This window comes from Xylocopa sonorina, chromosome 9, assembly GCF_050948175.1.
Source record: "Xylocopa sonorina isolate GNS202 chromosome 9, iyXylSono1_principal, whole genome shotgun sequence".
Lineage (NCBI taxonomy): Eukaryota > Metazoa > Arthropoda > Insecta > Hymenoptera > Apidae > Xylocopa > Xylocopa sonorina.
In genome coordinates this window covers 5,493,797-5,502,342 of record NC_135201.1, presented here as the reverse complement: position 1 = coordinate 5,502,342, position 8,546 = coordinate 5,493,797, and the positions used below count along the sequence as shown (strand labels likewise).

Sequence of the window (8,546 nt, the reverse complement as noted above, 5' to 3'; positions counted from 1 at the left end):
TACGTAAGCGCAATACTTTTAATATTATTTTTTAGTGTTACACTATGGACATGCGAAAAAATTGAGAGAAGAAAAATAGCTGAATCGCCATTGCATTGTGTTTTCCTTGGCAAGATCGGACGTGTTGTTTTAATCGTTGTTAATTAGACGAGATACACGTGTGCTCTGATTCGCATAAACATTGACCTCATCTGCAACTGCTCATGTAACCATTACTGTTACCATTATTGTTCATTTCCATAATCTCGTACCTCGCGGTGTCAAGGTATAATGCAGTTTATAATTAGCGAACGTTACTTGTATAACATGCCAGTGCAGCGAGATCGTAGTGTTCAAGGGAATTTTGTCCATTTCTGAAGTTCTTGAACCGTGATCACCTTTTTTTTCTCTCTTTCATGGGGAAATCCTCGTGGATACCTTGAGCTCTGGGTACTGTCAAGGGTATGCTGGATTCCTACCGGCTAAAACCTCGCGGTGGCCTTGCTCCTGCTTTATGTGGGAGATCTGGCGAACTCTGGCAAACACTTCCGGTTCGAACTTCGTCCGCGAAACAGCTCGACCCTAAGCCCAATAACTATTCGAATAACAACAAGTAAACATAGTTCATGTAGGATTTTTCAGTTATTTAATAACTTTTATTAAATGAGTTGTTCAGTTTAATTTGAAAAGTTAAATCCCCAATCCCATCGACTCGTACGCACAAAATCGACCTATAAACCGGTTCTGAACATTAGAAATGTGTTCATGTGCGTATAATTGCGACCTTAGTTGCGAAGTATGTCGTATTTTTGGTATTGTATGTATATATGTTACTGTTTTGGTATTATATATGTATTATACTAAAAATACGATAGCGTGCGCAAGTAAGATCGGGCAATGGCTGGCGTCTGCAATTTGTTAAATAAATATTGTTACTATACCACGATACTATACCTCGAGATCATTAAATCGATTAGTGAGGCATACGCTTTTTCAGGTAGTTAATAATATTTCTATCAAGTTACAAGATTTAATCGTATAACAGGATAAGTACTTTCAACTTCGTGTCTCATTAAATTATTTCTTTAATGCAATCTCTCTGCGATTACATCGATGTAATCTTTTTTTAAATCCCCAAGGCCAGTCCGCAGTGCATAGTTTATATCCTTGTTACGTCATCTATTGCTTATACTAACTTTAGTTTAGGTCTCTTCCGACATGCGATTCAATTGTACTCTGCAATTGCGCATACAGGGTGTTCGTTTCGACGATGGCTATATTTTTGACCTACCCGTTAATCTGACGAGGAAATGTTTCGAACAAATGTTAGTCCATCGATCAATGCTAATTAGTGAGATTGTATCGATGCATCGAGTTATATTCAAGCTATAATAAATTCGAATTAAGTAAATGGTCGGGGTCTTCCTTTTGGCTATGGAATTTCTTAGACAGTAAACGAATGAAGAATTCGATGATCTGATTTTCATGAAAGTCATTGCGTGAAACAAAATAAAATAAAAATGGAATGGAAAAGTAGGTGAACGAGATGAGAAAACTACGAGAGATGAGCAGCGATGAATTCTGATTTCAGTGTTCAAAAAGCGGCACTAATGACCCTCTACAATTAACACTGTTACGGTATTCGAATTTCGTTTGGTCTTATTTCTTCGAAAAACCAGTTTTCTGAATCTCTAGAAAATTGTGCACCGTACGCGTAGATTAGAGCAACAATTTACGAAGAGAAGAATGCAAAACTACAGCCTTCTAATGTTTGCACGAAAGCAAAAGGATCTGATTGAAAACTCAAATTCACGTAACGATAACAAAGTATTCGTACCTCGCTGTCTCGAGAAATTATATACTGAATGTCCCAGTAAATGTTTTCGAATGTTGAATATCGTACGAGCGAGAAAAGAAAGGAGACACTTCTCGAGCTAAAACTTCTGTTCCATCGACACGTTACTTACGCGATATTAATAAGATTGACATTAATAGCACGATAACTGATCGGTTTTCAACATTTTCCTGAGTTTTTTCCTCTTAATGTTACATAGTACGTTTCTACGAACAGACATGTAATTAAAATTTGCAATTCAAAGATTTAATATATTCATTTACGAAATCGATAACGCTGCAGTACCTTTCGAGTGGAAGTACTTATTACAGATACTCCATAAATTCCTAAGTAGAAGTCGATGGAAATATACGAAAAAATATCATCAGCTATGATTATGTGACCATCAAACTGTTTGTTCGCTATTTGCTAGAAATTGTGTATCGAGCAAAAAGCTAACAAAGATTGGAAAAAATAACGTCTACTTAGTTAGTTAGCTTTAATTTGATCCTATCGTGTGCACAAAATCGACTCATAATCTATTCTGAACGTTAGAAAAGTGCGTGTGTGTATGATTGTGATCTTACTTACAAGGAACCGATCTAAAAACCACTTCCTACCTTCAGGTACAGTTTTTTTGCTTTCCATTAGTATCTCATTCCGATGAGCCAACAACATTAATTAATCACGAAAAAATATTACAGTGTCACATTCGCTTTGAAATGTCAGGCTTACAATCGTATCACTTGCACATGACGCAAATGCTTACCGTGCAAGTAATTAATGATGTTAAGATAAATTACAGCCTCAAGTTGGAGGAAAAATAAATATCTACAAATAGAATAAGATTCTATGAGACGACAATAACTTTTGAGATCCAGTTGATCGTTTAACAGGCGAGTTTCGTCCAATTGCACGATTATAATTCCTACGAAAATACTTGTAACGAGAAAAAGAAGAAATAAATTGACGATTCGAAATTTCTATGCGAAGAGAGTCACTCGTGATGGTATTAGCATGCGTTCAAGACGTAATAAATCACGAAATTCCCCACAACACAGGAATACCACAGCAGTATTTATTTACGAGGCGAATCCATGACAAAAAGAAAGAGAGAAGTGAAAACAATTCTTGTGGTAATAACTGTTTGTAAAATGGATCGAGAAGAGTGGGGAAATTAGGAGTAGAAACCAGAAAAAGCGCTAATGAAAGGCAGCACTGGAAATATTGGCAAGATAGAACAAGAATTAACGGGAAACTAAGATTTCAATGATAGTTTGCCTGACGAATACCCTTATATAATGAAGAACGTAATATCTTGCATGTTCGAAGATTAATTCATGTATACGCGTTTTAATAGTCAAAAAATTTCCAGGATGACTGTTAAGGCTACATTATCTAACCGTGATATGATCACATTACAACGTTCGCATTATAATGATCCTTTAGCGATTAGTACTGAATTAACTGGTAACTCAAAAAAGTAAAATAAAAAAACGATTACAGTTAACGTCTTTTATGCGAAGTATGCAAGCAAAACTATATTTCCATGTTAATTATGAGTCATCTAAATCAATGATCATTTTTTATCGTCTCCATTTATAATTATATATAATCATATAAGATCTTGCGTTAAATTGTACAATTACTCTTTCTTGCTCATAGAAAATAATATTTATATCACGTTCCTTGTTTAGAAAGAGAGAAGACCAGGAAAAAGAGGTGACTTATGAGTTTTTTCATCCATTGGAATCAAAGAAAGAACGCACTCCGCTCTATAATTATGTTTATATCCGCATGGTAGGATTCACCAGTAAATGTTGCTGGATAATGTCAACTTATATCGCGCGATAAAGATTCGTTAAAAATATACAAAACTTGCGTTTGTCCTTGTACTTTTTATCTAACGTCGCGTCTAACTAAACAAGCGGTGGAATTGAGCGAGCTGTTATTCAGGGAACAAGCCAAGTGGTTGATAAGCCGGGTACGCGACGCCCAGCCAAAGAATAACGAGATTAATGAGAATTACCCGGGAAGTGTGTGAAGAAAACCGAGCAAAAAGAAACCACGGCCGATAAATGGAATGTTAATAAAATGTACATGCGATTCTATCTGCCATTAATACACGGAGGGCAGTCAACGCGCGTCTATCTTTTCCTCGTGCGGCATACAATTACATTAAAACCATAGAATTGCATAACACTCGTTCCAACATAATGAGCGTAAATAGCCGTGAAAATTGGCGTGCCGTTATCGATCAAGCACGTCGGACAGCTAACAGAAAAACGACCATCGATCTCTCGGATTGTTCTATTAAATTGTCACGACACCCTCTAATTCTCTGTCGCAGGTCGTCGAAACCCCTCGACAGGCAACAGAACGAAGAACGAAGCCTGGTACCGACTACAAATGTCCCAGAGTCTCGTCTTCGTCCTCGACGTTCGCTTTGCTCGCTAACTTCGCCGCGGGACCAGTGGACGGAAATCGAAACCTTGAAAATGCGTAACACCCCTTAAAAGCACCGTTCGAGGAATCACCTGACAGTGATCGAAACGTGAGTCTCGATGGTACAGTTAAAGTAACCCTTCGAGGGTTGCAACCCCTTAGAGCTAATTCGAGGACCCCAGACGATGTTAAATTATTCTATTTGCCAACCACCTAGAGATAAGGGACCAAACAATAAGGAAAAACGGTTACCTATTGACATCCCGCTGTCCATCGGATCGCAGGCTGCCCAGTGAAGCACGTGGCTCAAAGTTCACGAGAATCGATGAAACTCCTTCGCGACGAACGGCTGACCCCGTTTGGAGCTAGCGGCTAGATAACGCGCGCCTTGTATTGGTACTGGACTAACAGAGGCTAAGAGGGGAGAGAGGGTCCCCGTCTAGACGGATCCAGACGGCTCGGTGATCGCGATGTATCACAGAGTGGTGCTGCTGGCCCTGCCGAGGGCTCAGACGATCGACATCAAATTCAACGACGTGACGTACGAGGTCAGGTCGGGTCTCTGGGGTCCAACGAAGCAGATCCTCAAGGGCGTCAGCGGCATGTTCAAGTCCGGCGAGCTGACGGCCATCATGGGACCGTCCGGTGCTGGCAAATCTACGCTGTTGAACATCCTCACTGGTTTCGAGCAGAACAACTGGAAGGGGCAGATCGAGTACGTTGGCGAGGACGGCGAGCACACATGGAACGAGTACAGGAAGCAGTCGTGTTACATTCAGCAAGAAGACAGGCTGCACCCTCTGTTCACCGTGCTGGAGGCCATGTGGATGGCGACCAATTTGAAGATCGGCGGTCTGAGTCGAAAGGCGAAGGCGATGCTGATTGACGACGTGCTGGAGAACCTTGACCTGATCAAGGCGAAGAACACTGCGTGCAAGGACTTGAGCGGTGGACAGAAGAAGAGATTGAGCATAGCGTTGGAGCTAGTGGACAATCCGCCAGTGATGTTCTTCGACGAGCCAACCACTGGCCTCGACTCTCTGTCCTCTTACCAGTGTATCAGACTGCTGCAGAGCCTGGCGAAGGCTGGCAGGACCATCGTCTGCACGATCCATCAGCCTAGCGCCGTCCTCTACGAGATGTTCGACAACGTGTACCTCCTGGCGGACGGTATGTGCATGTACGAGGGCGCCACGTTGAACACGATCAGCTACTTCGCCAGCGTTGGCCTGCACTGTCCCAAGTACCACAATCCGGCTGACTTCATGATCGAGGTGGTGAGCAACGAGTACGGGAACTTCAGCGATCGGCTGGTCTCTTTGGCCAGCAACAAGGAGAAATGTTGGCGGCGGGACACGCAGCAAACGACGAACGCGGAGTCGGCCAATTGCGAGAACAGAGCGAAGGCGACCGTGCTGATCCAGGCGCCGTCCGAGTTCGAGAGGTTCTTCGTGTTGCTGAATCGTTGCATGACTCAGGTGTTCAGGGATTGGACGGTGATCTATTTGAAAGTGATCATTCATCTGTCAATGGGTGCCTTGTTAGGGTTACTGTTCTCTGGCTGTAGCCAGGAGGGCAACAAGACCATCAGCAACGTTGGATTTTTGCTGGTCACCTGCGTATACCTGTCCTACACCAGCCTGATGCCAGCGGTGCTCAAGTTTCCCTCCGAGTTCCCAACGTTGAGGAAGGAGAGGTTCAACAACTGGTACCAGCTAAGGACCTACTACATAGCCTCGTTGATAGCCACCATACCACTGCAGGTACTATTCGCCTTCGCCTACAGTTCGCCAGCGTATTTTCTCAGTCGACAGCCTATGGACATGAATAGATTCTTCATGTGCACGTTCATAGCCATCCTGGTCGCGCTTCTCTCGGAGAGCCTCGGCTTTATGATCGGCATCACGCTCAACCCGGTAAACGGGACGTTCTGCGGCGCCATTACGATATGCGCGCTGTTGTTGCTGGCTGGTTTCTTCGCCCTTTTTAAGTACATGCCCAGCATACTCTACTACGTCAGCTACCTGAGCTTCTACAGGTACTCGCTGGACGCGTTGGTCCTAGCCATTTACGGTTTCGGTCGCGAGAAGTTACCCTGCTCGAAAGACTACTGCCACTACAGGGTGCCGGAGACGTTGATGTCGGAGTTCTCGATAACGGAGGGCAAGTACTGGGTGGACGTGGCCGCGATATTTTGCAACTTCTTGATCTTCAGGATAATCGCCTATTGGTTGCTGAAGAAGAAACTTTCCACGATTTGAGAGTGGCCGCGCGGTGATCGTCGCAAGGGAAGAATACGACTTTTTTTTATTGGCTGTGCAACGACGTTCGCGAGGTGCGATCCGAGCCTCGCTTATGGTGTCTCCGTGCGAATGGAAATCAGCGTGTTTGTGATGGCGATATTTTAATTTCAACGCTAATTATCGATCTTCAGACGTCGATTCCAGTTCTACGGACGCACGTACTTCAGTTGCGTTAGGATCGCTCGGTTTGTACTTTGTACTTGGTGAGGACTGCTATTAAAAGCGTTTCTTATCGATTATCTTAGTCGACGTGTCGTCACTTTCGAAGCTAAAACGCATAATTTACGGTACAAATTTTCGCTATTAAAAACCAACTCGATAGGGTTCGCGCGACGGGGATGTCGAATACGTTAGTGAACAATTGTGCCGCTATAAATAATTAGTAAGTCACGTTAACTCGAACGTATCTTAATGTGGAGGCTTCATCTGTAACATCGATAAACGACGCTACAGTTGATTAAAATATTTAAAACATAAAATGTATAGATTCCATGTTAAGGGAAATAATTGTTCTCATAAAACGGTGCGTGGTTATTGTGAAGGTATCGTTGAAATAAAAACAAAGAAGAAAGAAAGATCATTGGAACGTATGCTTCCTGAAAACGTTGAAAATCTGTATTACAAACCTTTGCAGGTCGACGATCTCTATAGGCTTTACAGCAGAATGGTTAAAAATGATCCGGGACGAATACAGTATCGTAGACGGTACCCTCCGACGATTAAAAAGTATACCTTAACGTCTAAACGTATCTACACTATGTATATGTTCTCGTATCTACGTATAAGTAGGCGGCTGATTAACAAAAACTTAAAACGAGACGCACTTAAATAAGAAAAAAAAAGAAAAAAAAAAGAATACGTTAAAAATGACAAAAAAGAAACTAGTAAAACTTTCTGATGGTTCGTGTATCGTCTAATACTGGGAGCGTGTAATGTACAAACGGAAGCCCGAGTGAGAAAGAAAAAAAAATCTATGCGCGTCAAGCGAAATGGCGGAAGTGCAAAAAAAAAAAAAAAGAAAAATGTTAGATAAATACAAACGAAAGAGAACAAGCCGCAGACAGGCACAACACCGTGATTATGGAAAAAATGGCACATTTATTATATTATTAGTGATAATAATATTACTAGTGATAATTATACAATTTTTTTTCTTTCTCAAACGATATGCTCTCGACGCACACTCTCTTTATCCTTTTTCTCCCTTGATCTCTCTCACCCTCTTCCTTTCTCACACTCATGCACGCATGTACACGCATACAAACACTCTCCGTCTATCTCTCTCTCTCGCTCTCTCTCTCTTTTTCAATATATGTATAATATTCAGCTCGTGCTTCATTGATGTTAATTAGAAATCGCGTCTGATTTTTGCTCAACAATCGTATGCATTGTTGAAAGGATCGCCCGATCATCCCCTTAAGGCCCGGGTGTCACGCGAATTAGCCAGGCCAGGCCTACGTACACTCTTTCATTAATTACATATTATACAATAATGTTCGTTAGATCTAATATACACGGTGTGATTCTTCACTCGTCGACGATCGTGTCCTGGGCAAACGGGGGGCAGTCATCAGCGTTGCCGTTCGACCGCGCGATTATTATTAATTAATGAACCCTACCAGCTTCTTATCTTCGAGCTTCGAACGAAACGCCATTTTTTTCCTTTTTTCCTCGTTTTCCGTTTTATCAATCGCTTAACGCAACGAGCGGCTCGCGATCGATCGCGTCGATCGTTGCTTCGTACCGCGAGTCTCCAAGTTCCTCCAATGGCGGGCGTAACTTTGAAATTCGCGGTGGCGGGAACCGAAACGTTCGAACGCGATCGTCCGTCGATCGACGCTCGCATCAACAAAGAGATCTCGCAGATTAGACACGCGCTCAAAAGAAAGAGAAAAGGCTCGAGAAACTGGAAACCAATGTACACGCGTCGCGGAGAGTCGAAAAATGAAAATATCGAATGTAAAGCGCGGAGAATTCTTTTTTTT

The 8,546-nt window shown here is 42.3% G+C and overlaps 1 pseudogene; it reads left to right on the top strand.

The window, feature by feature from the left end:
• The first annotated feature begins 4,689 nt into the window (after positions 1-4,689).
• On the top strand, positions 4,690-6,599 carry LOC143426972 (ATP-binding cassette sub-family G member 1 pseudogene; annotated as a pseudogene).
• Positions 6,600-8,546: the final 1,947 nt, after the last annotated feature.